The sequence below is a fragment of the Macadamia integrifolia genome, chromosome 11 (assembly GCF_013358625.1).
Source record: "Macadamia integrifolia cultivar HAES 741 chromosome 11, SCU_Mint_v3, whole genome shotgun sequence".
Classification (NCBI taxonomy): Eukaryota; Viridiplantae; Streptophyta; class Magnoliopsida; order Proteales; family Proteaceae; genus Macadamia; species Macadamia integrifolia.
Genome location: NC_056567.1, coordinates 12,437,885 through 12,460,049, shown reverse-complemented (window position 1 = coordinate 12,460,049; position 22,165 = coordinate 12,437,885). Strand labels below are relative to the sequence as shown.

The following is a 22,165-nucleotide window of genomic DNA, read 5'->3' as shown; positions in this document are numbered from 1 at the left end:
ATGCTAGTGCTACCATATAGACCAGTTTTTCATTCTCAGCCTGTGTCTATAGCCTGCTTCAGTAATCTATACTTTACAGTTTTCTTTTCTTAAATAAAAAAGAAAAGCAATTCCCAGTTAAAATGTTACTTTGACATTCCAATTTCCCTGGTGAGTTATCCTTTACACCTAAAAATTATAAAACTCCTAACTCCGAAAATAATTTAACAGATTGCTCTATGCTGATTTACTTCAATGGTGGTTTATAAATTGATTCAGTTTTTTGGGCAAATGGCAGATAATTGTTTATTGCATCTCTACTTAATGATCAACCTGTGAGCCACGTAACTTTTCGATGAAGCAGTTAGAGGCATGGAAATAGTGTTGATATTAAATAGAGCATCTCGACTTCCAGAAACAGAGGTACAATGGTCATACTACAAATCTTCTGGAATAGTGTTTATATTGACATTCAATGTATATGTATATAAAGATAAAAATGTGGTGAATGCTTTATAGTCATTTTTTTTTCAAATGTTTTCATTTACCCATCGGTATACTGTGTACTCAATTTAAGAAGAGAACAAGAAAGAGAAGTTTGACAGGATCATCCAATTTCACTTTTCAAAACTTTAGATATAGAAAAAAATATATATATATAACATCTACTCGATGAGTGTACGCCCAATTGAACTTGATGAGTATATGCCTACATGCCTACATGGTCAGGGGTGAGAACGGGTCTACTTGGGGCATGGATGTCCTTTGTGTATACTATATGACTTGTTCCAGGTGTTCCAGGCCTCGGTGGAGCTGGGTTAGTTAATCTGATACCATCGGTTCTTCAACATTGATGGCATTAAAACTCCAATGACTTAAATTGAAAAGCTAAAATCAAATAGAAAATATAGAATCTCAAAGGAAAACTTTAAATTTTGCAAATATAAATTGGGAAAAGATATCCATCAAGCCCTGCACTTTATACTCCATGGGTTGAGTGAATTTACGTAAGCTTTTCAAACAATATTTTGAAACCTCCAGTCTCACCTGGAGATGTTAGATGGATTTGAATTTTCACTATATTGATGATGATATGGTCATATTAGTTTGATCAATATGACATGTTCACCAAAACGAAAGTTGCATATATCATCAAATTCTCTTGTGATATAAATTGATTTGATCAAATGGGTTTATATTTATTAGTTTGCCATAGGACTGCTGCATTTTTTTTATCCCTTATTTTTCATGGACTAAAATGCCTATGTAGGTAGCCTACTAAACAACAAACTCTATATCTTAAAGGCTTACGGTAATAGAGTTGAAATGTCATAAGATGTTTTCTAAGAACGGGTAGGTGGGTGAATCCACCATACATCTGAAAAGTTAAATGGGGAAGCTCCAACAGCCAAAAGATGAGCTTCACCCACTCTTTGTTGAGTTCGTGTCAGGTCTTCATACGAGAATGTTCTTGTATGGGCCTGTGATGAACACGTGGACTCGACTGCCTCTCTCTCGTAATTGCATTATTTCATGGACATAATGGAATCCACGTGTTCATCACATCACAGGTTCATACAAGAATGTTCTCATATGTCTCCTCTCATCTCTGTCATGATGTTAAAAGATGGAAACGAGCACTAACGAGAGAGAGGCAGACCCTTTAAATTTGTAACAATAAGGTTATTAGGGTAAACAGGGAATTCCTTGAAAACAAAGAGGCATGAGGAAGAGAGCTTGTAATCTTTGTCTCCATTGCAAATGAAGATGCATGCTCTCATCTCACCATGGGCATGGCCACATTGCTGAATTAAGTATATCCTTGTGAAGAGAGCTTGTAATTTTTTATTGCTCTTTCTTTTGTTATGTTTTGTAGTCTGTATCATAGATATGTGTCGGTTTGTATTGAGATACAACTTCATTACGCATCTTTCAAATCGTCCATGTTGTAGAAGCCCAAAAGTAGGGTTTATATACTCGCTAGGGAGAGATGATCAACATTCATTATCACAATCCCCATTCCATTCCCTTCCCCGCTACCCTTCCAACACTGAGTTTGCATCAGCTCCCCCCAAGGGGAGACGTCCCTAGGGGTGCTTTGACACCTTTGATGCATGGTCAGACCAACCCATGAATGGTGGGATGACCCAAGAGGACATCATCCTAGGGGGAGCGGATCCAAACCCTCCAACCCTGCCCCCGAAAGTACGCTTGATGTACGTTGTAGCCACTCATTGAAACTAGTATCAAGGGAAGCTGTATCAAAATTACGCATTTGATTTAGATTCAACTTCAAGAAAACATCAATTTGGAAAAATACTTCCTGATCGGTTTATCTAATTAATATTTGCCATTGTTGTGGGTCTAACATAGCCTGGTCTATTCTCACTTCAATTTGCATATCAGTGGGATGGATTGTGCCATATCCCTTCACTAAGATTTCATTACTAGCGAGAGAAATATGTTCCCTCCTCCCTTTCATTTTTGTTTATCCAATACGGTGACCATCTGTTGGTATACGATGTCTTGTATTTCGTCGCAGTTTAATCCAGGAAGTATTGGTGCAGCACCTAGACAGGTAGGACAGCGGTTCCGCTAGCTGGTTAACGGGCCGTGGGGGTTGCAAGGGGGTAAGAGGCCCCCCTGCATAGCAGGGGTGTAGGGGGTGCAGCCCTCCGCTCGAATTTTTTATTTGAGGGCAATTGTGTACTTTCCGGATTAGGGTTTTTTCGCTATATATTTGTAGTGAGGGTTTCTTTCTCTATAATGCAAGCAATACTGAGAGGTGTGAGAACGAGCGTTGTAACCCTATTCTCCATTGATAGTGAAGCAGGATCTCATCTCACCGGGGACATAGGCGACCTTGCGGAACCTCGTAAAATTCGTGTGCATTGTTTGTTTTGTTTTTCCATTATCTTTTGCATCGTTTTAGGGTTGCGTTTCTATACCATCTAGGCTGACAAACTCCTTTTAATAATGAATTGTGCTAATGTGACTCATGAGAGAGAGAGAGAGAGAGAGAGAGAGATTTTCCACACACACACACAAAAAAAAATCCACTAATGATTCAACTGTGTAATGAGTTACAATTGTATGATTTATGTCCATCTCCATTATGCTTAAGAAGAAAAAGGTCTGGACGCCTTCAGTGGAGATGTGCCAAACCAAATTATATCTCTCAATCTCTGTAATAAGTGAGATTAAGAAAAGAAAAGAAAGGAAGACCCATTACTGTGCATCTTCTTCAATATCATCCAGTATTCCCTCCTCGGCAATAGTCTCCAACGTCGGACGATTAGATGATTTCTGTGGAGAGATGAAAGGAGCTGGTGCAACCTCCATCCATGTCTTCCACAACTTGGCCTCTATGCCATGTCTATGATGGGAAAAGTAGCTTCACTTGTGAGCATGATTCTTTTAATTTTTTCCCCTCTGTCCACTAAGGAAAGTATAAGAATTGAGAGATGGGTTTGCAGCTGAAGCTTGAAAGCTCTGATCAGAATACAGAATAGGACGAGAGATAGATGGACTGAGAGATAGTGAGAGGAGCCTTTATAGAGAAGAAAAGGGTATTATATCTAAAGGTAGTTAGGTAGCATGAGGTTGAAAGAACAATCCACTGTGTCAGTAAAATACACGTGGGCAATGTGGAAAACGGTTTTTCTAAATTGATTTTGTCTAAGGAAGTGAATAATTGGTGGCAATTTCTTTTGAAGGAGTAGAAATAAAGGCAAAGGGATGTGAAGGGCCCCACACGTCATTGTACTATATTTTTATTTTGGTGAAGATCATTGTTCTTTGTTTAGTGGTGGAAACTTTGGAAGAGGGAGGATATTCTCAGCAGATGCCTATGTTTTTAAATTGTTTAGTTGGTGCAAGAGAGTAGTGGGTCGGTGGGAATCTAACTGTGAAGGGAAGTGTTGTAATTTTCTTAAGGTTTCAAGTTTTCGGATGTTTAGATGGTTGGGTTGGAAAAGATTCATTTTATCACACCCATTCTATTAGAGTCCCGATTCTTCACATCAGGAAAAAAAAAATTGGAACCATTTTGCACTCGTGGCTCCTTGGGACTTGAATCCTTTGCGGTGAGTGGCAGTGAAGATTTAAAGGCTTTGAGGGCCTTGGCAATGAACCCAGCCGTTGGATGCTCATTGCCTCCCCACAAAGGATTTTTGTATGACTTTTTATGGATGGTTGTCTTATTTTACATCTATAACCGAACGTCAAACTTTTTTTGGTTGTCTTAATTTACATTTATAGTCGGACGTAAAACCTTTTCTTCGACACCATTGGAGTCTCCGGCCCAGGAAGTCGCATTGGAAAATGCTTCCAAGAAGGGTGTCCATGTTGACAAGCTAGTTTTCCGAGTCTCTGGCCAAAAATAAAAAATAACTCCCATATTTTGGAGTCTCTGGCCCGAAAAAGAAATGCCTGTGTCAATTTTATATCCAGCCAAAGATCATTGTTAAATTAATTTTACTTTTATATTGAAAAATAAAAATAATTTCACCTCACTCTGCTTAAGGAAGACGGAGAAGTCTAAGAGGGAGGAATCTAAGATGGAATCTCAGAGCTGTAGGGGAAATAGGGAACTGCACATTCACGTTGAGCGACTAATACTTTTCTATTTCCAAGTCTATGTTTCCATTGTTGGATTACGATGTAAAATTGAAGCTTTTACCCAAAAATGTAATACTGAAACTAATGAAACTAATTTGCAATCAAACCACAACTACTAATCCAATTCTAGAATTAAAATAGAGTTCAAAACAATCAGCCTCTCCTATGCATCCTACCCAATCAGATAAAAGAATTAACTAAACTATTTCCAACCTTTATTAGATCAAAGATCCTAGTTGAGCCGATTTCGTTTGGATTTAGGTTTTCAAAACTGATCATGCTAATCCAACCATTCAAGTACTACTGCATCACTCCCCTTACAATCAAACAACTCAAACAGGGAGAAAAAAATTATCTTCCCCTATCACCAAACAGAGCCAGTATTCTGCCCAATGCGGTAAAGGGTGACATTTACAAATCTTATTCACAATACCATTATACCATCAAAACAAGACCCATACTTGCCCAATTTAGGAAAAAGATATTTTTTTTCCCTCTCTCTCAACGTTTGACAGGTCATCACTAAACTCAGGTCCAGTCCAGAAAGACACAGATCCCAAGAGTGGGTTTGGCAGCTCAGCCTACGGACTATTGGGTATAAGATAGTCCCACATCGTTAAGCCAAAAAGTTTTCTCTTTCTTCAAGAAGCAAGGGTTCGATGGAGATGTTGTCTCTTCGGAGACATCCGATAAAATTGGAACGATACAGAGAAGATTAGCATGGCCCCTGCGCAAGGATGACACGCACAAATCGAGAAATGGTCCAAATTTTTTTGGTAAATTTTTCTTCGATTCTTCCCCAGTTCTTCGTTTCTGTTTTCGGTTTGATCTTATTACGAACTTTGAACCCTTCAATTCCCATTTTCCCCCATGAATTTGTCCCGTTCTCTGAAGATCCCTTGGCTGAGGATTGAATTTTAACCTATTCAGTTTCTCTTGCGTTCAGGTATGTTTAAAGGTAAGAATCAATTGGGCATGCGGAATTTATTCTAATTTTAGTTCAGATTTTGATTCTATTGCTTCATGATTGAGAACCTTTGTTTATAATCCATCATATTTTTGTTCTATGTACTGTTTCTCTCACTAGTTTCTTTTCAAGCACAACACACAGGTACGTAGTTTTGGGGCTTGTAACAGCTATGCACACATATATGTACATCTATTCTATAGATATAGATAGGTAGATGCACTAGACTCATAGTGGCTAGCGGCTGATATTCAGGAATTCTCAAAGTGGCTTTTAACTCAGCGCAGGTAACGAGGTAAGGCGTAAGTCATCGGTTCAAATCCGATAAGGGGCTCTTTCCACAAAACTCCAGTCTTAGCCTTCATTTTTGAGCGGAGAATAGAGATATGCCTATGAAAATCCAACTATGGAAGATGAAATGTTTGATGTAGCCTTGTCCAAGCATTCTAGAGGTAATTTGGGTATATTTGTTTCTTCTATAAGGTTTGAGTTGAATTAGATTGAAAAATTAGTCCATATTAGGCAAGATTAATCACACAGGAACTTGGATAAAGGTTTTGATCATATATGAATATGAGCCAAACAGTGATATATATATATATATATATATATTTTACCGTTTTCTTGTGATTTTGGAAGAAGAGGAGAGAGGAAAAATAGAATCTTTGGAAGTGAGGGCCTTTAATCAGTCAACATTCAACAATAGAACTTTGTGAAATAGGGAGGTTTCTGGTTTACTCTCTTCTGTCTTCCATCAGTGCATTTAAGGCGCAGGATGTGCTTTCTGAAGTTTTGAGCTTCAGAGTGAAGGTTTGCTTGCTTTATAGCTTTTTCATGAGGAATAGTTTTGTAGATTGAATCATAAACATGGGACCTCTGGTTGAATAGAACTGTTGTTATAGAAGAAATACAGGTAGGGTGCCGGAAGAATACAAAGAGGGGGAAAGTTTAGTGCTTAAAAAAATTGATCTGAATATGATAAGAGTTCTATAATTTTTTTTTTTTTTGGGGGGTGGGGGGGTGGGGTGGGGTGGGGTGGGGTGTGGGTGTGGGTGTGGGGGTGGGGGATTTGTGCAAGGCTGTGGAGGGTATCGGAACAAAACTATACTATATAAATGTGACAATGACTATGAACAAGGCTGATTATATTTAAAAAAAACAATTCCTTGAAATGCACAACGAATCTTGGAGTTACAGATGAACTTGGCCGCTACTCTGAGTGGTACTATGACATGGAAAAAGGAAAATGTGGATGAAGTCTAAGCTGGTTTGGTACTCATCTTTTGACTTCCAATTTTATTTTTGTTATCAATTTTTTAAATTTCTTTTTGCAATTTTATTACTATTATTTCTGTTCTGTATTTTTAATCATATGTTCCAGAGACCCGAGGAGAATAACATTAAATCATAAACCATCACTATAACTCCTACTACTGATTCATACTATCATTTCAATCAATTCCAGAACTGTTAATTTTCCTGAACACCCTGAAATGTCTAGGAAGCATGTGATGTGGTCATTGCTAATAGACTGTAGATAAGGCCACAACCATGACTGTGTGACTTCACCAAAGCAGGGGTCGTCAGTAGGCCAATCCATAGAGTATTTCGGTCTTGAGTTTGTGTTAAAACTAGTCAGCTCACATAGGGCTATTCAAAATTAAGCATATGAAAGGCTTACACCTGGGCCCACATAACCTCTACAGCAGGTGTGGAAAAGTTGTAAAAAGATTTTTGTATTACTAAAACACATTTTTTATTATACAATAATGATTTTAATAGAAGAAGGAAGAGGAAAAAAATCCAAGAATGGAGCCAAGGAGCCCCAAGCAAGAAAATGGACAAAAGTAATATAACATGAAACTCTCACAAGGCTTTAACTGTTTCCCAATACATAATTTTGGCCTCATTAGTCATTACTCCTCGCTTTGCTAGATCATTAGCTATATCATTTGCTGAAATTGGCTTCTACTGGAATGGGGTATGAGGTATTCTCTTAGGAAGCAAGGTGAATGATGAAACGAATCCAACCAGTGACCATAGCTGGGTTATCTTCCACCATGAAATTTTGAGGACCCTACCAAGTAATTATATAGAGACTCAGTCCGTAAAGCTAGCAAGTCAAGCCTTCAAAACAGTTGCCTTCAGGAGTAGGACCTGAGAAAACTTTTCAAATCATACCTTCATTGCCTCAAATGACTCCTGTTCCAGGTGGCCCTGGGTTGCCAAGGGAATGACCATTGAAATTGACTTTTAAGATGTGGATGGAGATATTTATCTCTTACCAAAAAAGCCAGAGTGTTATCTTCCTAGGGGAATTCACCATTACTTAGAGGAGGAATTGACAAACTCAATGGTGCATGAGGTTGCTTTTTTTTTTTTTTTTTTTTTTTTTTTTTTTTTTTTTTTTACGGGGGTGGACGGTTGTGGGTGGGGGTGGGTTGGGTCTCGGTCAGGCAGTCTTTGTATTTGGGGTCATATCCTTTGATGTTGGACAGTTAAGAAACGTCATATAGATAACTCAGTGTAGTTGAGATGAGGATGTTGAGATGGATGTGTGTAAAACTAGAAATGATAAAATAAGGAATGAACAAATTAGAGTTGTGGTTAGTTTCTTAGTGCAATTGGTTGGCATATAGTCTAGTAGAGCACTTGTTCTTGGGAGGTCTCGGGTTCGAAATTCTTGTTCCACATCTAGTCCCCACCCCCTTGTATCCCATACTTTGCAACAGGGAAAAAAAAAGGATTAGAGTTGATTTGGGAGTAGCTCAAATACTTGATAAGCTGTGAGAAAGTCGTTTGAGATGGCATGAGCATGTATAATAGAAACCTATAGATGCTCCAGTACGGAGTGATTTGATTAAGATTTTTTTTTTGTAAAGATTAAAAAGGGGTGCAGCATGAGGATTTCCTAGGAGGTCGCCATCCTAGTACTATTCTTGGCCAGGCACACTAAACCGTAGAGCTTTGATGGGATCTGGTGCATCGTTGCTTTGATTCAGATTGAAAGAACTAAAAGAGCCAGGGAAAGACAAAAAATGATTGGCAGAAGTGGTGAGGAAATGCATGCATAGCTTAGGCCTTTATGGGGTTTGAATAGAGCTGATTGGAAGGTAAGGATCCATGTAGCCGACCCCACTTAGTTGGGATAAGGCTGAGTTGAGCTAAGTTGTACCTTTGATGTAATCTGTTTTTTTGTGGTTATCTGGAAAAAAAAAAAGTGAACTTGAAGGATCCAGTGGGAGGACTCCAAGAAACAATTTGTCTTGTCCACGGAGAGTGAGAGTCCATAACCAAAAATCAATTCCCATAGAGAAATTTAGGAATATCCTCCAAATGCTCGGCCCATAGTTACCCAATCTGAATGTCCTAAAAAATATCCCTGGAAATTATTGCATTCCTCTCCTTCCAAATTCCCAAACTCTCCATAGTAATTGACATCCCCTTACAGCAAGATCCCAACACCAATACCACATTAGGGCCACTAAATCCTTGCGGACATTCGATTCCACGTGAAAGCCCTTAAGGAAATGGTTCCAACCCTCTCTGGCAAAGTAACAAATCAGTTATAGTTGGTCAGACGATTCCACTCCCTCCTTGCATAGATGGAAAATACTGGGAGATAGGCTCTTCCTTGGCCTCCTCTTCTGAAGCATATCCGCAATAAGAACTCCCTATGGGAAATTTCCAAAACACAAAAATTATAGTCACACATGCTTTTTTTTTTTTTTTTCCTTGTACTGAGTGGCTTTGCTTTTTCTATGCACTGGCTGTTGTCTGTAGAGGATCTGGACTCACCCCTAAGAAATCACTTAAGCCAAAACATGTTTGCTAGGTGATCTCAACATTGCATTTACTTGAGCTGATGAATTCTATGAGGCTTCTTAATGTAAGGCTGGTTCATAGTCACCATAGTTGCTGTAGCGTTAATCTCTTCAGGCTCAATCTCAGTGTCCACCATAGTTACCACGTCACTTTCAACTTCTTCCACATGAGTCTTGCTGCTAGGAACATCAATGACTAACTCTTCCTCGACAGTAGGAATTGCTGGAATTTCCTCTACACTAACCTCAACTTCTGCTCTAGTTCATTGGTTGGAGGTGTCTTCTCATGTTGCTTGTTTGCAATTTGTTGCAACATAGTGGCCAAGTGGTCTAATAATTCATTCATGCTCTTGTCATTTGTGGGTGGCTTTTGGAAATTAGTAGAGGGCTTCAGAGGGGACTCTAGCGGAGGGAGGAAGATTCTTCGATTTTTTCTAGATAGGTAGAGGGTTGTCCATTCGTACTTCATCTCCTCCCAAGTCTTAATCTCACGTCCTTGAGATCGAAGTCGTCGTTCATGGATATTCCATGATTTGTGAATATAACATTCATCCAAGAACAAGCAAATCGAAGTTGTTGCACCTTTATCAAGACATAGTAGTCGAAGTAGTCGTTCAAAGCATCAATCAAATCAAGGAACTTGAATGCAATTATCCCGCCAAAAAAACCAAACTTCGGCTCCATCTTAGGTTAGGATAGCTTTGATGCCAATAGATGTAAGGCTAGGTAGGAACTACCCAACCCCATTTAGGATTCCACAAATTCAAATCTGAAATCAGATTTAGGACCAAAGTTCGAATCTGGCTGGCATAGGAGGAAGCACGCGGTTGGCTATAGGAGTCTCTGATGGAGCTCAAAATTTGATTGAATATTCCTCTTATGGTGCTAAACAAACCCTCAAAAGATAAGACAATTCTGATGGTTGAATTGAGAGTTATGTTGTCAACATGAATTAGGAAACTTTTGACCACTCTTTAAAGTCTAGGGTTCCTGGCATTGGATGATCCTCGAAATTGGAATGAAGATCCCTTGTAACCTGTCTAGGTATCCTTCAAAAGATGAGCTTGAACTGCTGGCTGGTTGGGAGATCTGGACTTAGATCCAAGTTTCCAAAACCCTGAAAAATGGCTGGAATAACAAGTCCGAAACAAAAGAAACAAACCCAGTTGATTATCACTCCGACTCAAAAGCTCAGATCTGTTTCACAGTTCCAAAGCACAAATCTGAGGAAACAGGGCTGAAACAAAAACAATCTATTATCTAACTCAATAGGGACCCAAAGGGCTGGAATAACTGGTCGAATGGAATCTTATATCAGTTCAGTTCACACTCCAAATATGGCCTGTAACAGACCTGCATAGGTGCAGCCAAGTGATTGCAGAAATCAACCCAGAGATTAGGGTTTTCTAGTCTGTAGGGAGAGGAGCTGCAGCTGGCAGCTGGATGCCCAGGTGGGGCTGAATCCTATTGAAGGTATTCCCTAGGATGCTCAATAAACCTCTAAAGAAAAGGTTTTGGAATTGGACTTACAAATGAGGAGATCTGGGTAGAATTGATCAACACTCAAAACCCTGACAGAAGCTGATTTTGGTACCTCCTGTTGGCTGATCTTCAATCTGTTGGCTTGGGGTCTTCAGGTCTTCAAACAATGATTAATTCACACTCTCTCAACTGTAGAACAATAAAGAAAATAAGAAAGACAAAAGGAATCGATGGAGGGGTTGCGAAAGGTGGGAGAAGAATGGTGGAATGGGTATCTCACCCCTCAGGTTTTGGGTATCACACCCTTCAATGGGTTAGGCATGTCGCCTCTCAATAGCAGCTGTTAAACCAAGAGTTTGCACTAAAAAATTCATTAATCAAAGTCTAGCTATTATAATCGATGGGTGCCTCCTTTTATAGGCTTACAAAGCTGGAATCTAAAATAGGAAACTAAAAGCTGTAAGTTCCTAGCTTGAACTCTAACTTGCTAACCAAGTAGGAGTTATTTAGAAACTAAAACTTAAAAAGGAAACTAGCCTAGTTGCAAAGAGGAAACTATTTGACTAATAAAAAAGGAAACTAAATTGAACACTCAAAGTAGAAATTATTCCCAATGTAGTTCAATAGTTGCAAATAGGAAACTAATTGAATAATAAAAAAGGAAACTTAATTGAACACTCAAAATTGAAATTAATCCCAATGTAGTTCAATTGTTGCTGTATCTCCCTTCTTGAGATTCCTTTCCACCAAATACGGACAGCTGTAGGAATCTTTTGGAAACCAAAACTTGGAGACCAAGTATGCTGATCAGCTGGTTGCTGAGCTGGCTTGAAGGATCCAAAAAAGGAAACTAAGTAGCTGCCAAACCTGAGCTGGAAAAACTGCTGATCGACGGGGTAATCAGGGAAGCTTCTAGAAGCTCTGTTAGGGGCTGCAAAGGCATGGTTTGATGGCCCCTAATGGACTGGAAAGCTGCTGCACAGCTGGCCTAAAATAGGAGAGATCTGGGCTGGCTCATTCGGTGGTTCGATCCATCTACATCACTTCCTATCATGCTAGGTACAAAAACCTGGTCTTACCTTGTATTTATAGTTATCAGTTTTGGACATGTCGCCATTAGGAACCGACACCCAAAATGGATCGATATCAAGTTTGAGTGTTGATTGTGCTACCAACTACCAACCACATCCATTTTCCGATATAATGGAAATGTTTCACATGTTCCTCAAGCCATCCCCTTTCAGTTATGGAAACTTTTAGTGCTACCCCATTTCACAAATTGAAATTGTATTACAAAACAAAACATAAATCTGATGTTGACAATTATATAGGGCTAGGTTTCTGCATGTTTTGAGTTTCTAGGTTTATTTCAGCTTCCACATTGCCGGGAACATTTCTTTAATGAAAACTTTATAGCCTATGATGCCAGAGTAAATTTTTACCCTTCTTATCAACTTGATCAGATGATCTTTAACCATTCCATCTCAGAACTTTTAGAAAATTCTCTAATGAATTTCATTCCTTATCAAATAGACATAGATGAAAACATTTTTTGGGATGCGTTTGCTTATGAGAAGGAATAGAGAATGTGCTGCTTATAAATAGAGCTGGACATCCTAAGTCATTTACCTAAAAAACGGCGTACCCAGTGCACGAGGCTCTCACCACCACAGGGTCTGGGGAGGGTCATAATGTACACAACTTATCCCCGTTTCGTGGAGAGGCTATTTCTTGACTCGAACCCGGGAGCAACCTTACTATGGCACCAAGGGCCGCCATCTCTTGAAGCCCATTTTTTTTGCGCCTATCATGAATGATGTAACCAGAGACATTCAAGAGGGGGTTCCTTAGTGTATGTTTTTCGCTGATGACATTGTTTTGGTATAAGATAAAAGCATGGATTAACGTCAAGTTGGAGTTATGGGTGATCAACCTTAGAATCAAAAGGTTTAAAGATAAGTAGAATGAAGATGGTGTATATATGTGTAACTTTAGTTACATAGGATGGATAATGGGGTGGTGAAAATTAATGAGGGAGATTCAACAAAGTGTTTATTTTAGGAATCTGGGCTCAATCATAAATAAAGAAGGTGATATAGAGGATGATGTTTCTCAGAGAATTAAATAGGATGGATGAAGTTGAGAGCTACGTCAAAGTGTTGTGTGATCGATGTATTCCTTTAAAGCTTAAAGGAATATTTTATTAGACAAAGATAAGGTCGGCTATGATGCAAGTTATGGAATGTTGGGTAGTTAAGAAGCATCATGTGGATATACTTAGTGTAGCGGAGATGAGGATGTTGAGATGGATGTGTGGCAAAACTAGGAAGGGATGATCATATTAGAGCTGATTTGGGAATATCTCCGATACTCAATAAGCTACGAGAAAGTTGTTGGAGGTGGCATGGCTATGATCAATGGAGGCCTTTGGATTCTCCGGTACAGAGGAGTAATTTGATTCAGATTGAAGGAACTAAAAGAGCTAGGCCAGACCTAAAATGACCTTAGGAAAAGTGATGTGAGAAAAGACATGCATAGCTTAGACCTCGTATCAAATATGACCTTGAATAGAGCTGATTGGAGAGAGAGGATCCATATATCAACCTTGTTGGATGCTACGGATCTGGAGAGTCAAGACACACTTTCTAAGTGTGCAACAACAACAACGACAACGACAACAACAATTACACAAACACAAAAGAGAAAGAAAAAAATGTATAGGAGGAAAGCTAGATTTCTTCTAGACTATAGTGAAACTTTTTGTTGTTTCAGGGGGAAAAATACAACTCTTTAAGGATGCAATGAAAATCTCCGCATTTTCAAATGTTTATACACTTCTGGTGTTTGCTAAAAGCAAATTCAATTCACCATTCTTCACTTTTGAATGAGCATAGCTCTTACAATTTATAAGAAAATAAAATCCTAATTCTCTTGTCCAATCTACTTTAATCCTATGACTAAGATTAAAGACAATTAAAAGAAACTAATAAAAAGGAAACAAATATAAGCAACTGAGCCTAAGGTAACCCTAATCAATGGGGGGTTCCTTGGCACACAATCAATCCCTAATTAGACTAAGCCTAAGTAGGAAAAAAAAATGTCTTTGTGATCCTTGTAGTTGGCGGCTTGGCTTAAAGAAAATTCCACAATTAACCCAAATAAATAGGGAAGGAGCTTCCCTCAAAATTCTACTATTCCATGCTCCCACAATAGTCCATACTCTCTCTCTCTCTCTCTCTCTCTCCTCAAAATCATCCAGATTGGGGGGGGGGGTGCCTTTATGTTGGCGATTTCTTCTTCAGGTCAATCACTTCCCAAAAATAAAGAAACAAGGAAAGGAGGGACTTCCAAATCCTGATCTATAGCTGTCCATGTGGAGACTTTGTTTTCGGACATCCCAACTAACACACAATTTCCTAAAATGTATGAACAAAGGGAGCAAAACTTGCGTGACCCATTCTGAAATTCCTTGGATAGCTTTCCAAATCCTATAATATAGGAATAGGAAGATCCTAAAGTATTGGAATGTGATAGAGTGATTCCCAAAACCGTATTGATGTAGGGGGTTCCTAGGTGACTAGGTTTCCCACAAGATTAATTAACTAGGTAGGGTAGACTCATGGGACTTGGGTAGGACAGGACAAAGGAAGTTCAGCAAACAAGATTTAACATGCAAAATAAAATGAGACTAATGAACAGGGTGCAAAGAGCAATAATAATCTAGGCAGAAAACACATAAACTCACTCAAGCTTCAAGGGGGAACATGGGGTAGGGAACATAGCAGCAAGCTAAATTAGCTTATGACACTAGCCCATTAAGCATCAAAGATAGATAAAGATACAATATTATATGCTCCAAAATCAGTCATACTTGTGATGAGAAAAATCAGCAATATCTATGGTAAACATTGGTGCAAATAAGGTTAAACAATGAGCTAAAAGGGGGACGGTTTTAATGGAAGTTAATGGAATAAATAATGAGGGGATAATGGGGGAATGGGAAGGTTCATTCTATACTTACATGGGGGAATGGGAAGGTTCATTCTATACTTACCTGCTGCCCAGGTCTGAGAATAAAGGAAACAACCCAGATTTGAAGATGGTGTCCAGCAACAACCCAGACGATGATCTATCCACGTAGCATGACCTTCGGTTGTTGCAAACAATGGCTGCAATGGTACAGCGGCAGCAACAGAGAATAATAGAAACAACAGAGAGCAGCCGGTAGCAGCAGAGGGTAAACAACAGCAGCAACAGAGTGTAGCAGCAGTCCAACATCAAAGGGAGATCAATAGCAGCAGTTCAAGCATCAAAGGGGAGATCGGCAGCAGTCATATTAGTAACAGGAATGGGTACAGTGAACAATAGAGGAGGGGGAGAGGGAGGGAGGCAAGAAAAGAGATGACCGAGAGAGAGAAAAGAGAGAAAGGCGAAAAAGAAAGAGGGAGGCTGAGAGAGAGAATCGTAAGACAGGGGGGGGGCGACAATTCTTCATTCAGATTCATTAACTAAATTAAGATGGCCAATGGCCTTACAAATAAATAGAGAAATAGTTACTAAAGAAAAAAAAAGGCTAATCTTAGAGAAGTTTCTAAAAAAAAAAAAAAATTAGGAAATAAAACAGTTTCCTACTTAATTCAAATACTTAAATAAATAAGATACTGTGAGATAAACTACTAAAATAACAAAACCATCAGTGGGGCCCACCAAATCTGGGCGATAGGAGAGAGAGAGAAAGACACCAGCGATAGTCTCTTTCCTCATTCTCATGGTAGAGTTCGACCAGCAGTCTTCCTTCTTCTTTCTTCTAGTCTTCTTTCTTCTTTCTTCTAATCCTCTGACCACAAAGAAGGTTGGGTCTTCTTCTTCCTTCGGCTGTATACCTTGATGTCCCCATCACGTATGGTGCTGACTCATCCTTATCTTGACCCAGGAGAGAAGAGGGGCTGCTAGCAATTGGTTGGAGATCTTCTAGGAACACAATCTCACATAGACAAGGGAAGTTGGTTATGTTGATTGGCTGATGAGCCAACACATCAATGGGATGAATCCTCATTGAACTTGGTTTAGGCACGGTATGCTAGGATCTCCCTAAAATATGAGGGTGGCTGTGCACACTATGAATGCATTTGAATCTTCATTTTTTATCATTTTCCCCCTTCTTTCTATCTCTCCTATAAATATGAACAATATTCAGTCCATTTCTCCAATAGTTTTCAAGGCTAGTTTTTCCTTCATCTTTCTCTTGGAATCCAGTGAATTTTTTTTGGGAAAATTACAAGATTACACAAAAATTGGTTTTAGTTAACCAAATTACCCACTGAATCTTTAGTTTAACCAAATTACTCAAATTTGAGATGGGTATTACAGAACTACCCAAAACAGTGAAAAACCCCTCACCTGCTTATCATTTTGACATTTTTGCCCCTAAATTTTCTCTATCTCCACAACCTCCTCTCCAATCATCATCTTCATGACTGACCACTGCAGACGAGAGCAAACTGAGCAGCACAAGGCTAGAAGACAATTGGGGGGGGGGGGGGAGGAGGTTTACCCATGTCCAACCCCTATGCACATGCACATCGCCCAGCCGTAGCACTGCGCCCTTTTGCAAAGTTCACACAGCCGCCCCTACGCCATGCATTGCCCAACTGCTACACAGCCCCTGCACATCTCCCAGCTGCTGTCGGAGATTCACGCTACCCCTGCACATCATATGTTCCAGCCTTTATCCATTACCAGAAACATTCGCCGTTGCCTTGTGCATCACCCTACAAGTAATGAATGTACTACTTCTGGTATGTCAAATACCAGTTTTCTACTTCGTAGTAGATCAAATGCACTGAATCATTGTCATCATCCTGAAAGGTCCTGACCTGTTACAAATCTCTCTCTCTCTCTCTCTCTCTCTCTCTCACACACACACACACACACACACACAAAAACAAGCTGTATTAATTAATTCTGTTGTATTGCATAAATGCCTCATGAAATATCTCTTCTTTCTGGTAGTGTAGTGATATCCATCTTTAACCTTGAGTGGGTGATGTATTCTTTGTTTCTACCTTGGTGGTGGTACTTTTGACAGGAAGAAATAGGCAAATGATTAAAATTTTCTTAGAATTGATCTGTTGTTCCCCTTATAAATGATAATTAGATTGAGATATGGCAATCATCTGTGGCAAATTGACCCTATGGTTGCTTGGATGCTCACACTCCACCAAATCCGTCCTGTTCTTCCGAAATCTCCCTGGTGGAATGCATACTCTATTTTATGGGTCTTTTAGCTTAAATTGGTGATTGGACCTGGCTTCTAGGAATGTAAGCCCAGGAGAACAGAAATAAATAAATAAAAGGATTGCCACTAGGTACATGCTTTGAAGCAAGTTTGTGGTAAGTTCTCATGCTTACTTGTAAATGCTGAACTCTTTCTTATGGGTCTTTAATTCAAATGGGTAGAGCACTTGGAACATGATCATGTCTCAAGCATGTTCCAAGGGGATGGTGGTTCGAATCCACCAAGACCCTTTTGATTAAACTGTTCATACCAAAGTCAGTAAGGCAATCATGGAAAAGTAAATCCAAGTGAAAATTATATTGTAGATAACACTATAGAAATGAAAAGACTCACAAAAAGGTCTGAATGTCTAAAAAAGGGATTAGATAAAAGATTACTATTATTCATTCAGAAGTCAGAAAAATAAGAGTTATAAAGGACTAAATTAGATAAAAATAATTGTTTACGAGTTAATATTTATAGATGGCTTCTCATTTTCTTCCAAGAAATCAATTGTATAAAAGATAGTAATTAATTTTTTAGGAAAGATAAAATTTAGGAAGATGACAAGTGGCAAGTATTTAGGTCCAATACTACTGTAATTAAACATGACATTGTAGTTAATTGTCATCTGAATGCACCTTAATTCCTACTTCTAGGAAACCTCTATAGAGTATGTTTATGCCTATTATGGAAAAACATGTAGTGGGCATTGGCTCATTTGGTTTTTTCTTTCATTGTTCCTCTGTTTTGACATTTGATATGCTTGGTCCGGGCAAAGTACCTGGAAACAGGTTACCATTGTAATTCACCTTGCCTACCCTCTACTGAATACAAAATTGGAATTTAATAAATTCCAATTCGTATTATTCATTTCAGTTTGGGCTCAGATATTGCCATAGAGAAGTTTTGAAGTCAAAAGATACAAAAACATAGAACTCCAAATCATGTAGTGGCTTCACCATCTTACTGTAGTTCAGCTGAAGCATTGTTTCCCTTCTACTACTGAAAAATGATGAGTTGTACTTTAACCTCGTCCTGGAGATGTGTCTAAGATGGTTTACAAGTTTCAAAGCACTATACTTGGATGAATCAACATGTTCCCCATAATCTATGGCAGCTTCATGCTTACCAAGTGAGAATTGATAATGTTGTTAAATAATATTTTTTTGGTTGTGAGAACAATTTATTGTACAACAATTTTACCGTAGCATATTGTTCTCTTTCATACTTTGGTCTAAAGTCATTTGTGTGCTCTGTTATTTTGTACTCCTGTGGTGCATGTTGTTACATTTATAGCATTATTGGTCCGTGTCATCTAGACCAAGGTTTTGAAATTCTCAGTAACATCTTTGTGTTCTAGGGAAGATGGTGGTGCCTCCCCCTCCCCACCGCCCCCCCCCCCCCAAAAAAAAAAAAAAGGTCCTTTTTGCTATTGTTTCAAGCTCCAAAGTTAGGAGCTACTTTCGACTTGAAATTTGAATTATTCCGCTTTATATGGCTTGATTCTAGAAAGAGAACCATTCTATGGCTTGATTCTAGAAAGAGAACCATTCTATCTAACTAAAGTTTTAATTTCTGTTTCATGTTCCTTGTTCTTTGCTCAACTTTCCCAATGTTTTTCCTATGAAGGTAAGATTATTCTGCCTATGCAATGTCTTAAAGACGACTGAAGCATTTTTTACAGGAGCATGTAAGCTGTGGTGCATTGAGGAGAACAGTCTTTTACTGGAAAATTATTTTATTCAAGATACTCATTAATTCCTTTGTTCCTTTTTGTGATGATTATTGATACAACTTTGACATTTAATACTTCATTTATAGCATGATTTGGATGACGGATGAGTTGTTGCAATATTCTGATGATATTGGGCCAGAAAATGATTTGAGCTCTTGTAAGTTTGCATTACTAATAAATGCTGGATTTCCTCCAGAGAAGATTTTGCAGGATGAATTAATGTTTGTGAAGCCTATATAATGTAATTTGTGAACTGTGACATTCTAAGAGCCTGCAATTATTCAATTTGGTTTTGGTGTTTCTACCTGATTACCAATCAATGTTATACAACTTTTGTCTGTGTAAACCTCCTAGTACCTGTTTGAATATATTCACATATTCAAGTGTACGAATTAGACTGTTCTATTCATATAGCATATTGATTTTTCAAACATATTATCAGATTGGTGCATATATGGAGTTTAAATTTCTAATTATGTATGGGTGTGGGAATTCATGAATTGAATGGCTTTTCTCTGAGACTTTGTTACCATGAGATTAAATCCTAACTAATCTACACTCTCCAGTTTAGAAGTTCGTGTAAACGATATATATATATATATATATATTTTACTTTAATGGAATTTTTGCAATTATTTGCTTTGAAAATATTTGTCGCTTCTAAAAACTGTCTAGGATTTCACTCTCAGAGATGAGATTCCTTTGGGTAAACTTGAATATTGAATCAAATCTTCTGCTTCTTACTAATTATTCTTTTGTTTTCCTTCTTGTTTTTACTGGTTTTTTCTCCCGAGAAGATTAGGTGGATCTAAGGATTTTTGTCCCTTTATAGAAATGAACGAATGTTGGCTGTTCATCTCGGGATTTTAAGTTCGTAACTTCGCGTTCTGTTGATCTGGAAAAGGTAATCTCAATTTGGCAAGAATCATTCAGTCAGAAATATGGGGATCATGTTGATTTGGTTGTCAGAATGACTTCAATGCCTGCAGATGTAGACGTGAAGCATTTATTAATAGAGTTTAGAGATTTTTATTTAACTTGGCATATTCAGTTTCCCCATCCCCCAAACTTTAAAATTAGCCCTTCAATCTTAGTTTTTAGTTCAAGATTATTGGGGAGTTTCGATTTCTAACCAGTTTATTGTTAATTTTGTTAGCATCAGTTTTGTTGAATGGGCTCCTTGTGTAGATACAGGCTTTGTTGGATGATTGTGGCTATAAACTGAGAAATGAGTCAACAACCTCCCATCGATAACAGGCCTTCCCAAGCTATATCTCTCTACAACAACAACAACAACAACAACAACAAAGCCTTATCCCAACTAATGGGGTCGGCTACATGGATCCACGGTGGACAAGAGACTAGATGGTAGGGTACATCTCTTTGTGCAATTGTTGTTATAAGTTTCTGAGTTTTTATGTATGAGATGTTAGAATTTTATGACTTCTCTGTGATGGGTTCTATTTTGACTTCTCTCTGTAATATTGGTGTTAAAAGTTTTCGAAAATTTTTTATACTAATTGTTTCAAATTACTGTTTCTGGAACTTGATTGGGTTCTTTCTTTTCCTTTCTATGACCATATATGTATGGCAATGAAGGTCCCAAAGGTCATGTATCCTCACTCTGCAACATTTTCCTAATATGCTGAAGAAAGGTGGCCTTCACAAGATCCACTCTGAACACTTGACATGCCTTCCATTCATGCGCAACATGGTAGATTTGTGTAGATTATGGGATGATTTAAAGGTGTATTGGATTTTCCTCCATCACTTTCGGGTTGTGACATTGTGGAACTCGTTAATAACTGTTAGCCTGAGTGATTCTCCAATAGCTGCCGCACCTATGTTTGCGTTCTAGGAATATCATTTTACTTAGCATCTTCTGCTTCATAATAGTTATTTTTTGTATTTAGTTATTCTATTATTATTATCATTGTTTAAAGACAGATGAGTTGAAAAGGATATGTAGTTGACTTGGTCCACATATGTTGCACGCTATCAATGGTGATGGATTCATGAATCAGATCTGGTCACTTAGTCAAACAGGCTTTTGACCAATCGTTGCATCATTAAGTGGTGTGCGGAAGTATTTACAACATTAAGTACATTGAATGTTCTTAGGAAGCAGGGGGGGGGGGTTAATTTATCAGACCAGGATAGGGTTTAAGAGGCTTTCCCAACCTGAACTTGTTCGATTCAGCACCAAAATCTCTTGACGAGGACATTTAAATGCATGTCTTTAGCTCAGCATGATGGGTTTTGATTGTAGGATAATTGGTCGTTACTTTGGTAACGTGAAACATCATCCTTATCTGTTTACAATATTTTTTATGAACAGGTCTGGAGCTCCGTCTATAGGCTTGCCAGTGCTGGAGCATATATTTCCTTATGTCTAGAACTATGATGCCTCTTAACTTCCATCATTCAGCCAGCCAGCCAAAATCTATGCGTCCGTGCGAAAACTACTTTGTGGAAGCAGTATCTATAGCAATGCCATCGTCTGGTGGGGAAAGAGAGCATATGAAGTTAGCTTGCTATAGTCTCGATTGTTTCAATTCAACCTTGGCTTATATTTGGATTGTATTTCTTTAAGTGCTATGACCCTGCTAACAAAGTGTAGGTACCATGGACCTCCGCCCTCCTATATCGTTTTCAATCCCGATGGTGGGATGGAAAGATAGGTATCCGAGCACGAAAACATAGCGCAAACACACGCTAGGGTTCGACCCAAAGGTGATAGTATCCCCTTGGTCCTCAAAATGTCAAGAGGGGGTACTTAATATGGATAAGTGGGAGTCGTCACCTAGAAAAGGTCTAAGACCCATAAATGTATTCCCCCAATTAAGGGGGAGAGACTAATGACTCTGATAGATAAGGTTAATGTGCACCAAGATTCTAGGCAAGTGTCAAGTGACAGACTGGAAAGGTATTAGGCATCTAGTCTATCCGGCCCTAAGGCCGATCTCTTTCTGTTTGACCAAAGTTAGTTTGTACCCTACTAACTAGTTCTAAATCTAGATCATTGAAAACCCTAAACTAAGTATCTAAGTAATGACATGTGTGAAACCCTAACCCATGTGTCTATGTTATGCTAACCTAGGTTATAATGCAAATAATGAAATGATTACGCTAATTAAATATTAAAAATCTTAAATGATTTGATTAATGTGTTATGAGTCTTAGATTAAACTAATTAAATAAACTTAGCCTTAGAATTAGTTGAGCAACGTATGAAACCATAAATTAACTAATTCGATTAATTGAATCTAACTTAGATG

General features: G+C 38.5%; 1 protein-coding gene, 1 long non-coding RNA gene and 1 other non-coding gene across 4 annotated transcripts in view; all 3 read left to right on the top strand.

The window, feature by feature from the left end:
* LOC122094021 (putative ALA-interacting subunit 2) overlaps positions 1-594 on the top strand; it is a 19,340-nt gene extending 18,746 nt beyond the window's left edge. Inside the window, exon 9 of the mRNA XM_042664618.1 lies at positions 278-594. The gene's annotated coding sequence lies outside the window, so the exon portion shown is untranslated. The remainder of the gene's footprint in view (positions 1-277) is intronic.
* Positions 595-5,192: 4,598 nt separating this feature from the next.
* On the top strand, positions 5,193-20,926 carry LOC122093644. Of its 2 annotated transcripts, none has more exons than XR_006144523.1 (5): positions 5,193-5,375; positions 5,494-5,545; positions 19,685-19,791; positions 20,076-20,255; positions 20,487-20,926. It is a non-coding gene; the product is annotated as an uncharacterized LOC122093644 (long non-coding RNA). The 2 variants fall into 2 exon arrangements; XR_006144522.1 differs by having other exon boundaries at positions 5,194-5,375; positions 5,494-5,557.
* On the top strand, positions 5,270-5,372 carry LOC122094482. Its single transcript, XR_006144798.1, has one exon. It is a non-coding gene; the product is annotated as a U6 spliceosomal RNA (small nuclear RNA).
* Positions 20,927-22,165: the final 1,239 nt, after the last annotated feature.